Source organism: Gossypium hirsutum, chromosome A01, assembly GCF_007990345.1.
Source record: "Gossypium hirsutum isolate 1008001.06 chromosome A01, Gossypium_hirsutum_v2.1, whole genome shotgun sequence".
Taxonomy (NCBI): domain Eukaryota; kingdom Viridiplantae; phylum Streptophyta; class Magnoliopsida; order Malvales; family Malvaceae; genus Gossypium; species Gossypium hirsutum.
Genome location: NC_053424.1, coordinates 48,937,084 through 48,953,757, shown reverse-complemented (window position 1 = coordinate 48,953,757; position 16,674 = coordinate 48,937,084).

Below are 16,674 nucleotides of genomic sequence, written 5' to 3'. Positions count from 1 at the left end.
TTAATCACTATTATTAAATGTGTTTATTAATTTAATGTAAATATCTTTCATACTTAATTTTATATTATTTTTAATTTTTTATTTCTAAATATTATTTATTTTAAATATTAGTTACATTAAATATGTTATATATATATTAATTTACAAAAGATTAAAGTAGTAAAGTTACGTACCATTAAAAACTAATAATAATAAAAGCTCCACGTTGCTTTCAATTCGATGTCAAAAAACTCGTCTGTACGAAAGTTCAACCCAAAATTTTAGATTATATATTAAAGAAGAAACACGCAAGCCAAATTGCCTTTCTCAAACCTTAACATTTCTATAAATTTGATACCCCAAAAAACATTTACATAAATTAATACAATATAATATAATATAATATTTTTATTGTTTTATATATTTTTTAAGGATTTTCTTTACCCATACCAAGCACATGTTTACTATTTATATAAATTATTTTGAAATATAGTATGTTTTGTAATATTTTGAATATAATATATCCATAAAATTTTAAACTTAATGATTAGATTTTTAAAGGTTTATATATATAAATCTTTATATTTAAACGATGTTTATATAATAATTAAAAAATATTATTATATTTCATTATTGCCTGCAATTATATTATTTTATGATTTGTGTAAAAATCTTAATTTTAAATTTTTTGTTTAAAATTTTATTATATTAATTGCAATGAAATCATAGTTAAAACTTAATTAAAAAATATAATTAAAAAAATAAAATATTTTGAAATTTAAAGAATTATTCCAAAATTCAAAATTTTCATATATGTTGTTGTATTTATTTTATATTTTTAATGTCCGTTTTACGATACTTACTTAAGGTTTGTAATTGTATTTCTTAATAATATGGTCTGCAAAATTTAAATTTAAATTTTGTTTTAAAAATTCAATGTCATCATTTGTTGATTATATAAAATATGTATGATTGGTGTTGTATAATGTAATATCGCGTCACTTAGAAATATATTTATTTATTTGCGTTATTATATTTGCTTTCCAGGAAAGTTTATGTAAAAGGAAAAACAAACATTAATAATAAAAAATATTATAGTTAGCACGATTTATATGTGAATTTCTAGAATAAGTAAATGGCTTCTAGAAGTGGTCAAATGGATTTGCAGTTAATTATATAAATTCGGCCTTTAGCCTTTGAATTATATATATATTTTTAATTATGGTATCAAAACCTTTTTTTTTTCATTTTAGTATTTAAATTATTATTTCCTTGAAGTTTTTCATTCAAAAACTTAATATTATTATAAAAAATAGGTAATACACCTAACTAATTAGAATATGCCATATGGTAATTGATGACATAGCATCTATTAAAAGATTTTAAAATATATAATATCTAAAAAATATATAAAATTAACAGTCAAGTTTTGGTGTTTTTGATTAAGAAGATGTCTTTGAGTATCTAGGCACACGTGCTACCATTTGTAATTACCATGTGTGCTATTTACTCGCAACATGTATGTATGTGTATGCTATGGATGAGTTTTTGTCTTTTTTTTTTCCTATTCTTCGTTTGTTATGCTTTGTAATAGTTTAAATCTTTTTTTTTAATTCAATAGTGGTTTGATTTTTCTTTGTAATAGCTCGACATATAACTTATGCTATATTTGTGATAGTGAAACTTTAAAAAATATATAAAATTATAAAAAATTTATTATATTCAAAATTATTTATAATATATAATCCTAAAAATTTTATATAAAATATAAAAATATTAAATTAAAAATTTATTGAAATTTAAAAATATTTTTATAATATAAATTATATAAAATAAAAATAATTCAAAAAGAAAAAAAATGTAAAAATTCTAAAAATTCCATTTTTAAGAAACATATTAAATCGGTAAGCGATCAATGTCGATCAATGCCAATCAACATTGGTAAACAATCAGTTAATGACCAACAACCACAACATCAGGTAATGGCCATGTCATTAATTATATAGGAAAAAGTTAAACACATGGCATGGTCTCGTTTATTAGATGTATCACCTTTTTTAAACACCTTTAACTTTTTTAACACAAAACTGTTAGAAAATAGTTGTTTAAATACCAAAAAGGGACAAAAAAAAAAAACTTTAGGTACAAAAGTAGGAAACAAGTATAATTTAGAGATTAAATCTTGATATAAACCTATAAATTTAGATATTTATTGTAGCTTTTTTTTGTCAAATATTTTAGGTTAGGTCACTCAATCATTAGAGTTTTTTTTTTGCCACTTAATTATGAAATGTTATGCTTTGGTCACTAGCATTATTAGGTTATACATGGTCACTTATTCGTTAACAAGTATTACACCTTTAATGGAAAGGTGATGTGGAATGTTAAATTTGCTACATAAGCGCCACCTAATTCGTCTTGTCCAACTTAATCTCCTTCTTCTCTACTTCGTATTTTTTATTTACCATAAGAAAAGTGAAAAGAAATGTATGCTAACAATGAATTATTCCAAAACTCCATATATCCCACAACTTTATTATCTTCACCATTCTCTTACTACCAAACCTTAACTAATCTCATTTCATACATAGCCCTATCATTGAAAAAGTCCTCACCTCATTGATTCACTATTCATCATTATCGACTTACATATGCCCTTTTCATTGATCTATAAATCATTTGCAATCTAAACCAAAACCTTTATGGTAAGGGAATAGCCCACATTAGGGGAATGCTCTCAATGCACATTAGTGGATCTTTTGAGCAAACAAGGTTGTTGGAAAAATTACATTTTTATGGAAAATTTGAGGCATATTCTCAATAGGTAAAGATAGAGAGTAGAATCATAAAATTATGGTTTCTTATTCTAATCCATGAAACCTTTACTATGGTATATCATATGCTCAAAATGGTTAAGTGATGAATGAGAAATTGATGCTCAAAGTAAGCTACTTGAAAATATTGTTGAGAAAAAATGAAGGCTTAGATCCCACATTGGTTAAATACCAAAGTGTGAGACAGGTTTATATATGTAAACCCTCTTAAAAAATAATTGAATGACTAAGCTTATAACCTTGCTTCGCGCTCAAGTGGGTGTAGGCCCAAACCTGACGAGGTTGAGGCGCATTTGCATGACGTGGGTGACACGAAATGTTTGGACTAATTGAGCCCAAATCAACCTACAGATATTTTAAGCCCAACTCGAATTTATTTTCCTCAGCAGACATAATCTGCTTATATATGGGCATTATCTGATTTGATTTAATTTTTAAATCAAATTGATCTTTTGGCTCTTTAATGGCAGATTTTTTTGGTTATTTCCAAATTTTCCACCATCTTAAATGCCTATAAAAGGCTGTGTACTCTGTACAATTTTACACATTCATACTCTCTCACACTGAGACTCTTTTACTCTCAAAACTCTTCCTTTTCCTCTCCGTATTTTTTTCAAACGTTCCAGTGATAGAAAAAAGCAAAGTTCGTTCGTTGATTGTTGTAGAGGTGCTACTACTTTGATCACTGTTGTTGTTGTATCCTGAGAAACATTCAACCAACGTTTCTTCAAGTACCGGAGGAGCGACCGAATCTGTTTTAAGGAAATTGTCTTTCATAGGCCTCAATGTTTTGTAAAATCTCGATTCTTGTTTATTTCAATTTCTTCTTTTGTTATGGTTTTATTTAATTTTCGTATTTGATAAATTAATTATAAATAGTTCTTTTTATATTTTATTTCATGTGTTTATTTATAATTAGTTATATGTTTGCTAACGTGTGTATTGTCTACTTAACCCATGTCGGAGCAGAATACGAGGCATTACCTAATTCGATCTCATGTACATAAACATTCCCCAAGTCGTCAAGAATTGGTCTACTTAAGAACTTTTCAATTTCTACTTTAAACTTCTTATTATGGGCCTACGAGCCCCAAATCAACCATTGAAAACTATTCGGGATCAACCCGGGTCCTTAAACCATCTATAGAAAATTTGGCTCTGGAACAAGGCACATGCCCGTGTAGCCATTAATTCTAAATGCACACCTATAGAGGTTTTCACATGGCCTGGCACACGCCTGTGTCCCTGGCCCGTGTCCTTCACACGGCCATGACACGCCCATGTCCTAGCCGGTGTGCAAAAACATGGACATTCTATTTCTGATGTCAGCATCCCCAAAATGTCACACGGCCAAGGCATACGCCCATGTGCTAGGCCGTGTTCCCTACACGGTCGTGTCTCTATCCGTGTGCTTACTATCATGCATACTGACTTGAAATTTTTATGTGCAAGGGACACACGGCCGAACCACAAGTCCATAAGGCAGACCGCGTGTCACACACGGCCTAGACACACACCCGTGTGGACAATATAATGCTATTTACCAAGCCTTTTAGCCACCCTTATTTACACAACCTGCTTAATGGCAACCAAAATCAATATAAGGTTATCTCATACAACCAAATCAGCCACAATAAATAACATTCCATTTGTGCATTTTACTCATCCATGAAAATAACATATTTGCATATAAATCAAAATGAATAATAACTATCATTCAAGGTTTAATACAAAATGAAGGGTTTCCAACCCAAGCCAACACATTTGGCTAGTTCTTAATGACACAAAAATTAGTAAAGTCTAAGCCCTATACATGCCATATTCAAAAATATAAATCAAACTATACCGAAAACTTCGATTGATAGTGTAATCGATATCTCTGACTTCCTTTGGTCCTTGAACTAGATAGGCAGTACTATAAGAAAATGAAAGAAGAGAGGGAGTAAGTATAAAGCTTAGTAAGTTGCACCTAAATAAATATACAACATAACTTTTTTAACCATCAACAAGCATCATAATACAGAAGTGGCATAAGCAAAACTTACTCATCAATATTCAATACACCTCATATAGCATATATTGATCTCACATTTCATACATATCATATAGGTACTTGTACCATTCACAACTCGGTTATACTTTCCTTATTAACTTGAAATCATACTTTCACCGTTGAACCATTTTGGACATTATTGGATACTCATTTAGCCTTAAACATGGGTGCAGGTGTCAATGCCATGTCCCAAACATGGTCTTACACAAGCTCTAGCATATCTGTACCGATGCCATGTCCCAGACATGGTCTTACACTGACACATCTCGTAGCCGGTGCATGTCCCAGGCATGTCTTACACTAGCACTCGTTTCAATGCCAATGCCATATCCCAGACATGGTCTTACACTGGCTCTCATAATGTGGCCGATGTATGTCCCAAACATGTCTTACACTATCTCACGCAAGTGACCCAAACGTCATGGCATGAATATCCGATTTATTTCCTAAGGTTCATTCGGGAATTCTACTATCTCTATTCTCATCATATTCTCTTATTTCCAAAATCAAGCAATTCATACTATAATAATTTCAATGCAATTCAAACGCATATATTATCAATGCAGTTGTATTATTTACATACAACTTACTTCGGATTACAAAATGTAGTGACTAGTCGATTTAGTCGCTTTGCTTGGCTTTCCTCCGGTCTAGGTTTGGATTCGGTATTTATTGATCTATAATAACAAAATGCACTTATTTAGTCATTTTATCAATCTAGGCACTCTACAATTCATAATTGGGTAAAATGACCAATTCACCCCTAAACTTTTACAAAATTACCATTTTACCCTTAAGCCTAAAAATCGATTTTTATCGAATTTCTTCGCATCTTAAGCCTATTCGAATCCTTTTTACTTCTATAGCAACTCCAAATTCCCACTATTTCATATACTTAACATCTATTTTACAACTTATGCAATATAGTCCTTTTAGGTGTTTTTATATTGACACCTTTCACAAAAATTGTTCATAATACACCTAAGACTTATTTTCTTCCATAAAAACTTAGCAAGCATTACAAACCCCTTTATGACAAAACCCTACACTCTTAATAATTTTGCAAAATAGTACCCTCATTTGAAAGCTCATGCTTTAAGGGTATCAAAAGTACAAAAATATTCAATAAAGGGTTGGAAAATCACTTACTTGTGAAGGCTTAAAGTTGCTGAAATTTTTAAGCTGTCAAACCACCTTCAATGGCTAATTTTCGGTAGAAAAAGAAGATGAAAAAAAGGATGATATCGTCTCTCTTTTAATTTCTCCTATTTTAGTCAAAATAAGCCACCTAACCTACCAAATTTTGAAAATTTGACTACCCTTGTCTCCTATGGCCAGCCATGCCTCCCTAAAGGGCCTAATTGCCCTTTAAAGACCCCCAATTTAGGTTCTCTAGCTATTTGTCACTTTTAGAAATCAAAATAAGACTTTTGCATTTGATGTTATTTAGTCCTTCACAATCGGGCTTACAAACATCACAATTAACTCACGAAATTTTTCATGCACTCCTAAAAACATGCTATAACATCTAAGAAATTATAAAATAATTTATTCAACTCTAGATTTGTGGTCCCGAGACCACTATTCTGACTAGGTCCTAAATCAGACTATTACATTTCTCCCCCTTTAGGGATTTTCGTCCCCGAAAATCTTACTAGTGAATAAGTTTGAATACTAATCTCTCATAGTCTCCTCGGGTTCCAATGTGGCTTCCTCGACTCCATGTCTATGCCACAAAACTTTCACGAGTGCAATACTCTTATTTCTTAACTGTTTGACTTCCCGAGCCAATATCTTGACTGGTTCTTCGCCATAAGTCATGTCTGGATAAATCTCAACCTTTGTCAGTGCAATCATGTGTGAAGGGTCTGATCTATATCAGTGTAGCATGGACACATGAAATACGTTGTAAATCTTTTCCAATTCTGGTGGCAAAGCTAATCGATAGGCAACAGGTCATACTCTCTTGATAACCTCATAAGGTCCTATGAAACGAGGACTCAACTTGCCTCTTCTACCAAATCTGAGGACTTTCCTCCACGGAGATACTTTCAAAAACACCTTATCGCCGACTTGAAACTCAATTTCCTTTCGTTTCAAATCCACGTAGGATTTCTGTCTATTCGACCTTTAAACAGTCACGAATCACTTTAACTTTTTCTTCAGTCTCTTTGATTAAATCAACCCCATGAATTTGACTCTCTTTGAGCTCAGTCCAAAATAAGGGCGTTTGACATTTTCGCCCATACAAAGCTTCATAAGGCACCATTTTTAGACTTGTCTGATAACTATTGTTGTAGGCGAATTCAACCAACGGCAAGTACCTTTCCCAACTGCCTTGAAACTTAAGAACACAACACCGTAACATGTCTTCTAAAATGTGAATCACTATTTTCAACTGGCCGTTTGTTTATGGGTGAAATGTTGTGCTAAAACTCAACTTTGTTTTTAAAGCCTCTTGTAACTTTTTCCAAAATTTCGAGGTAAATCTATGATCCCTATCTGAAACAATCGACAAGGGCACCCTGTGTAGTCTCACAATCTCGGAAACGTACAATTCAGCCAATCTCTCAAGAGAGTAGTCGGTACGCACTGGTATAAAATGGGTTGACTTTGTTAACCTATCCACAACAACCCAAACAACATCATTTTTCTTCGGGGTTATCGGCAAACCCATCATAAAATCCATAGTGATCCGATTCCACTTCCACTCATGGACCAGTATAGGCTGAAGTAGACCCGAAGGTACTTGGTGTTCAGCCTTCACTTCCTGACATACAAGACACTTGGAAACAAACTCTGAAATATATCTTTTCATCCTTGACTACCAGTACATTTTCTTTAGGTTGTGGTACATTTTTACACTGCCCGGGTAGACTGACAAACAACTACTACTTGCCTCTCGCAGAATCTCTTGAATAAGTTTATTGTTCTTGGGTACACAAACTCTAAATCTCTTGAATAAGTTCATTGTTCTTGGGTACACAAACTCTATCTCTGAACATTATACACCCCTCGGTACTAATACGAAATTAAAATTCTTTTCCCGTCTCGCATTGAGCCATCTTCACTTGCAACTCCTTTCTGAGCTTCACGGACCTCTTGGAGAAATATCGGTCTAGCTCCCAACTCTGCTAGAATTAAACCATCATTAGATACCGTCAACTTAGGATTTATGGCTCTTAAGGCAAACAATGAATTTCTACTCAAAGCGTCAGTGACTACATTCGCCTTTCCCGAGTGATAGTCAATTATCAGCTCATAATCCTTTATTAGCTCTAGCCACCTTCGTTGTTGTAGATTCAATTCATTCTACGTCATTAAATACTTGAGACTTTTGTGATCAATGAATACTTGGCATATCTCGCCATACAAATGGTGCCTCCAAATCTTCAATGCGAACACGATGGCGGCCAACTCTAAATTATGTGTCAGGTAATTTTTCTTATGTTGTTTCAGCTGTCCTGAGGCATAGGCGATAACCTTGCCTTATTGCATAAGCATGCACCCCAAAAAATTCAAGGAGGCGTCACTATATATCACAAATTCCTTACCCGACTCCAGTTGTACTTACACTGCGGCTTTGGTCAACAAAGCCTTTAATTACTCGAAACTCGGTTGGTACTTTTCTGTCCATTCGAACTTGACATCTTTTTGCAGCAGTCTCGTCATCGAAGTAGCTATCATAGAAAATCCATTTACAAACCGCCTATATTATCCGACCAAACCCAAAAAGCTTCGGACCTTAGTCACATTTTGTAACACCCCTCGCCCGTATCCCTCACCAGAACAGGGTTCGAGGTGTTGCCCGACTTAAACTCAGTCAATCACACAAAAACAGTGCCGAAAAATTTCAATCAATTTAAAACTTTTCTTTTCACGTGCAATCTGTCCCATATATGGGCTTACGAGGCCCAAAACATCACTAGCCAACACCTTTGGCTAAATTATAATATCACATACTCAATATTAAAACCCTATACATGCCATAGACTCAAAATACTAGGATTTACTTACACCAATAGCATGAGCTCGACAGTGTGATAATATCTCCGGCGAACTCCAACCTGAGCAGGTAACCGAAGTCAACAATCTATAAAACAGAGGAATGTAACAACGGAGTAAGCTTTCATAAGCTTAGTAAGTCTTAAGCAATGCAAACAAATAAATGCAATTATACTTCGATTATTCAATTTCTTAAGTGGCCATATTCTAGGTATATTGCCATCTGGCCGAATACACACAAACATAAAATGCACGTTCAGCATTCTTATCACACTTAATCTGAATTCGTATAACATAATTAAATCGAATACTTTCACATACTTTCACACCCTGACCCAGTGTATCATGATCATAGATATAGTTATAACATTTATTCACGTATGTATCACAATGCACGCTTATGATTCATTGCAGATCAAACTCACATATGAGTACATAATGCGTACCTGGCCCACTTAACGTACTGAATGTATTCATTTGTCAACCTAACACGAGGTACCTTAGTCATGGACTTTTCTCAAATCACCGGTATTTCGCCTGTTAGGCTCGAGGCCCGATATCAGTTCACCGGTATTATAGCCTGCTAGGCTCGAAGGCCCGAATAGTATCTCACCGGCATTATAGTTTGCTAAGCTCAAAGGCCCGAATAATCAAGTCAACAAGTTCCATATAACATATTCATATCAATTAAGTACTAACATCATTCAAACGTATATAATTATACATCTCAAACACTTTTCTTTCATCTCATTTTCGCACTTAGCATTTGATAGCTTATGCATAACACTTCACTCTCGTTCATTTCAAACTTATCATTCGATTATAAAAGCATATTGCATTTTTACCAACATGTTATACTTGCCATTAGGCCATATAAGCATGATACAATACACTATCATTTCATCTTTAACATTCGGCTAAACCCTTATCTTACAAGGAACACCGAATTCACATAACATATCATTTCACCGGCATTACGCCTGCTAGGCACGAAGGCCAGAATACACATCACCGGCACGAAGCCTACTAGGCACGAAGGCCTGAATACACATCACCGGCACTAAGCCTGCTAGGCACGAAGGCCCGAATACACATCACCGGCACTAAGCCTGCTAGGCACGAAGGCTCGAATATAATACCAGCACTAGGCTTGTGGGATTTATCCCAGATATAATACCAGCACGAAGCCTGCGGGATTTAACCCGAATACACATCAAATATCATGCATATTTAATCATATATTAATACATCTCATTCAACATATCACATTCGTAGTCATTTGCAACATTCGGGTATAAGCTCCATATGAACACCATCGTTTACATTTAGGTTCAAAAGTCATTCATAAATATCACATATCCATTTCACCATTCAAACTTAACCCATAGTGACCATTCGACTATAAGTCATATACATAAATTATTTATCGCACAACTTAATTCAAGTAGAACCAAAAGATCACGATTCATCTAATATATACATATTGCTCACTGATTTACACACAACCTTTCAAATTAGCAATTATAAGATGGTTCCGCACATAGCCCATCCTTATCGATAATTTACGATGGTTTTACCCTTACTCACATATATGTCATAGGCATTTTACCTATGCTTCGCAATTCACATTCATGATTCAATTCCAATCGATTTAACATGCATAAGTAGATATCACATACCTTAATAATTTACTTTACGAAACGAATCCACATATCGTATTAGCCCATAGTCTTATAGCACCACACTTTTAATAGTTTACCTCATCAAAGTTCACATTTAATCACTTTAGTGCCAAGCCATATTCGGCTAACACAAAGGACTAATAATAATAATTTTATACACATCATGGTTTCCTTTAGGCATTTAATAATCACAAATTGTGATATCTCCACCAGCACATAAACGGCACAGTTTATTCATTGTAACACTCATTTAGTGCATCAAATTTCCAAATCCAATTCAACTTAAGCATAATAGCCATAATCGGCTTATAGCCTTAAATCATTACATATTCGGCACATTAACTAAATAAAATTTGCATTCCCTTTTCCATATTAATTTAACTCTTGAGCATATAAAAAGGAATCAAGCTTAAACACTTAAGAACTTACCTTGAATGTTTCCAAACGATTACAACGGCTATTCGATTACTTTCTCTTTTCCCTTATCCGAATTTTGCCCCTCTATGCTCTTGAGCTTAAATTCAAAGATTTTAAACTAGTCATTATTCGACTATTCGAGCATTACTTTCAAAATATAATATATTCATATATATATTTGACTTTCACACCTACTGATCATAGTAAGCTTATAAGAAATCAATAAGCAACTCATTAACAAATTTTTGTCAATGTTTACCACATAATCATAATTTCACTGCAAGCTCTCTTCCTGAGCAATAGTCACTAAATCATTTATAACTGGAGCTACGAAACTCCAAATAAAGTGTCGTTAATTTTACCTGAAGATAGACTCATATATATTTCATCCATAAAATTTTCATAATTTTAGGTTTGGCCAATCAATACCAGATTTTTCTTAAAGTTTCCCCTGTTTCACTGTTTGACTAATCTGACCACTCCTCACTACGAATCAAATTTCTCATTGTACAGAACTAAAAATATGTTCTCGTTTATTTCATTTGAAACTAGACTCATTAAGGAGTTTAAGAATATAAATTTCATCTTATGAAAATTTTTGTACAATTTATAATGATTTTATAAAAATAGAACAGAGGATCTAGAAGTCATTCTGACCCTGTCCCACATCACTTCAAATATCTTATTATCGAAAATTCTTTTGCTTACACGGTTTCTTTTATAAGAAACTAGACTCATTAAGCTTTAATTACATAATTTATTCAGATTCTAACTCATCTCCCACAATTTATGGTGATTTTCCAAAATCACATTACTGTTGCTGTCCCAAACAGATTTATTACCAAATCACTCTTTCACACATACCTTGCATGCATGTTATTTAAACATGCATATCACCAATCAATCATCACATATCTATAATTTTACTTAAGCATAATCTTCATTTCATCATTTTAAAGCACAAAATGTTAGCCGATTTTTCCCTTAGCATCTAAGGCACATGCATGCTCATTTGCTTGGACCTATCTTCCATTTTTCATCAAAAGGACATGAAACAACAACCATTTCCTTCATTTTAATTCATGACCGAATGCTCACAACACAACCAAAAATCAGAATATGCTTCATGAGTTAGGGTAAAATCAAGAAGAACTCATGAACATCAAGATAGAAGCAAACTACCATGAACTTACCTTAGATTTTTCTTCCCCAAGAGACCGAACATTCAAGAGCTCTTTTCCTCTCCTTTCTCTTCTATTTTCAGCTTTCATGAACAAGAATGAACAAAAACCTTCCTTTTCTTCCTTTTTGTTATTCTATTACTAAACATTTTATGACACAAAATAACATATATTATTTTTGCCATACTTATGCCATAACTTCAATAAAAAAATTTGCACATGTTGTCTACCATTAACACCATGGCCGGTCACTACACATAAAATGGGGAGTTTGACATGCAAATCATCCTATTTTGCACTACTATTTATTAGGCCACTACATATTAGCCTATAGCATTTTCAAAAATTTTCACATAAGTCCTATTTCATAATTTTCACTCACAAATGGCAGAATCAAAGCATGGGATTTTCACACATGCACTTTCACATGAAATAAACACATAATATAACATTTGATTATTTTTGGGACTCGGTTTTATGATCCTGAAACCACTTTCCGACTAGGGCCAAATTAGGGCTGTCACACATTCTTCGGCGGTTTCCATTCAACAATAGCCGAGACTTTACTTAGGTCTACTCTAATCCCATCACCCGACACAATGTGTCTTAGAAATCCAACCTCCTTAAGCCAGAATTTGCTCTTATTGAACTTGGCGTACAACTGTTTGTCTCTCAGAATCTGTAATACAGTCCTCAAATGCTTCGCGTGCTCACTCTCATCACGCGAGTAAATCAATATATTGTCGATAAAGACTACCATGAACTTATCCAGATACAGCCGAAAAATGCGATTCATCAAATCCATAAACACTGTCGAGGCATTAGTCAAACCAAAGGGCATGACAAGGAACTCATAATGCCCATATATTTTCCGAAACGCAGTCTTTGATACATCTTGCTCTTTTACCCTTAACTGGTAGTATTCTGACCTCAGGTCAATCTTGGAAAATACTGTGGCTCCCTTTAACTCATCAAACATGTCATCAATCCTCAGCAAAGGATACTTGTTTTTCACCGTTACCTTATTGAGCTGTCTATAGTCGATACATAACCTCATCAACCCATCTTTCTTTTTCACAAAGAGCACCGGAGCACCTTACGTAGAAAATGTTGGTCTCGCAAAGCCCTTGTCAGTTAACTTTTGTAGTTGAGTTTTCAACTCTTTTAACTCTGTAGGAGCCATCTTATACGGAGCAATCAAGATGGGTGCCGTACTAGGGACCAACTTGATTCCAAACTCAACTTCCCTCACTGAAGGTAATCTAGGTAATTCCTCCGGAAACACGTCTGTAAACTCACAAACCACTGGTACTGATTCTATATTCAATTCAGATACTTGAATATTAAGCACAAAAGTGAGATAAGCCTCATATCCTTTCTTCAAATATTTCTCAGCAGTCAAAGACGATGCTATTACAGGCAAATTATCCGACTCATCTGGTCCAACTCGAAGAATATTCCCGTTTTCACATTTCAACTCAATCACTTTTCTCCCACAATCCACTACAACACTATGAGAAGTCAACCAATCCATCCCAAGGATTACATCGAATTCATTAAACAACAATAACATCAAGTTAGCCGGAAAACAATAATCTCTAATTGTTAAAGGAGAATTCCTACATACTTGATCCACTAGCATATGTCTACGTAAAGGGTTGGATACTCTTACCACAAACTCAATGGACTCTATTATCATGTTCATACGAGGTACTAATTCCATACAAATATAAGAGTAAGTATACCCTGAGTCAATTAAAGCAACAACAGATATATCATGGATAGAAAAGGTACCCGTGATCACGTCAAGAGACTTTACCTCTTCACAGGCATGAATAGCATAAGTTCTTGCAGAGACTCTGCCCTCAGACCTTACTGCCGCATCTCTTGGCGCACCTCTGCTAGTAGCCCCACTTTAAGAGTTCTTTTGTGGTCTACTCTTCAATAGAGTACTACTCGCATTCACTTCTTGTTTTCTCTTTCTTTCTTCCATTTCAGGATAGTCTCGAATGAAGTGGTCCAGTGACCCACATTTGAAGTACCCTTTTTCTTTACATCGGCACTCGTCGCAGTGGCGTTTACCACATTGCGAACATTCTGGCTTATTTGGTCGAGCACTGTCGACACTCGTGTTAGAGGTGGCCTAGGCTCTAGAGGCCATGTTCTACTGGTTCTTGATCCTATTCGTGAACCCCACCGAAGCATTCGATCGAGTAGAGAATTCTTTAGATTTCTTAGATGAGGACTGATGCGATTTCCCTATTTGTCTTTTTCTCGAATCCTGTGACTCAATAGCTGCCTTTCTCCCCTCTTTAACCAATTCTTTTGCCTTGCATGCTCTTTCAACGAGCACCACAAATTCTCTTAGCTCTAAAATGCTAACAAATACTCAGATATCCTCATTTAAACCATCTTCAAACCTTTTGCACATGGTAGCTTTTGTGGATACGCACTCTCGCGTATACTTGCTGAGTTTTACAAATTCACGTTCATACTCCGTCATATTATTATAACCTTACTTCAACTCTAGAAATTTCTTCCTTTTCTGGTCTATAAACCTCTGGCTAATATACTTCTTTTGAAACTCTTCCTGGAAGAATTATCGAGTTACTCTCTCTCTTGATACCATAGACACGAAAGTGTTCCACCATTAGTAAGCCGAATCTCGTAAGAGCGATACTGTCATTTTACGCACTCTTCAGGCGTACACGACAGTTCATCAAATACCCTGATGACATTCTCTAACCAAAACTCTACTTTCTCTGGGTCGTCATCTAAGTTAGCCCGGAATTCCTCAACCCATTGCTTTTTAATCTTGTCTACCAATGGCTTCTCTCTTCTAATCAAGTCCGCGCCTTGCGGAGCTATAGGGGCATACTGAGGAACCGGAGGAGATAGGGGAGGTGGAGTGTTCAGATTCGCACGAACGAACTCCGTGTACCAAGCGTCCATCATTTGGAGATAGGCTTTTCTAGCCCCTCCGTATTGGCCCATAGCCATGGGCTCACTCTCAACTGGCATGGTCCCTTCAGCGGGAGTCGGCGCGTTACTCTCCATGTCGTCTGCCCTAGCTTTATCAGGATCCATTTACTATATGAAAATACAGTTTATAATCGTCAGAAATCGTCACACTATCAATATACAGTTATGGCATGTATAGCTAGACTCGTACTCTCGCTAGGTTAGTCCTAGAACAGACTAAACCATAGCTCTGATACTACTAAATGTAACACCCCATACTCGTAACCCACGCCGAAGTGAAATACAAGGCATTACCTAATTCGATCTCATGTACATAAACGTTCCCAAGTCATCAAAGACTTGGTCCACTTAAGAACTTTTCAATTTCTACTCTAAACTTCTTATTATGGGCCTATGAGCCCCAAATCGACCATTAAAAAATATTCGGGATCAACCCGAATCCTTAAACCATTTATAGAAAATTTGGCTTTAGAACAGGGTACACGCCCGTGTAGCATTAATTATAAATGCACACCTACAGGGGTTTTTACACGGCCTGGCAGACGCTCTTGTCCCTGGCCTGTGTCCTAGCCCATGTGTAAAAATATGGACATTCTGTTTCTGACGTCAGCATCCTCAAAATGTCACACGGCCAAGGCACACACCCATGTGCTAGGCTGTGCTCCTCACACAGCTGAGACACACGGCTGTGTCTCTGCTCGTGTGTTTACTGTCATAAATACTGACTGGAAATTGTTACGTGCAGGGGACACACAGCCGGACTACATGCCCATAAGGCAAACCGTGTGTGTCACACGACCTAGACACACATCCGTGTGTCTACCTGTGTAGACAATATAAGGCTATTTACCAAGCCTTTTAGCCACCCTTATTTACACAACCTGCTAAATGGCAACCAAAACCAATATAAAGCTATCTCATACAACCAAATCAACCACAATAAATAACATTCCATTTTTGCATTTTACTCATCCATGAAAATAACATCTTTGTATATAAATCAAAATGAATAATAACCATCATTCAAGGCTTAATACAAAATAAAGGGTTTCCAACCCAAGCCAACACATTTGGCCAGTTCTCAATTACGCAAAAATTAGTAAAGTCTAAGCCCTATACATGTCATATTCAAAAATATAAATCAAACTATACCAAAAACTTCAATTGATAGTGTGATCGATATCTCTAACTTCCTTTGGTCCTTAAGCTAGATAGGTGGCACTATAAGAAAATGAAAAAGGAGAGGGAGTAAGCATAAAGCTTAGTAAGTTTCACATAAATAAATATATAACATAACTTTATTATCCATCAATAAGCATCATAATACACAAGTGGCATAAGCAAAACTTACTCAACAATATTCAATGCACCTCATATAGAATATATTGAGCTCACATTTCATACATATCATATAGGTACCTGTACCACTCACAATACGATTATACTTTCCTTGTTAACTTGAAATCATACTTTCACCGTTGAACCATTTGGGACATTATCAGATACTTTTTTAGCCTCAAACATGGGTGCAAGTGCCGATG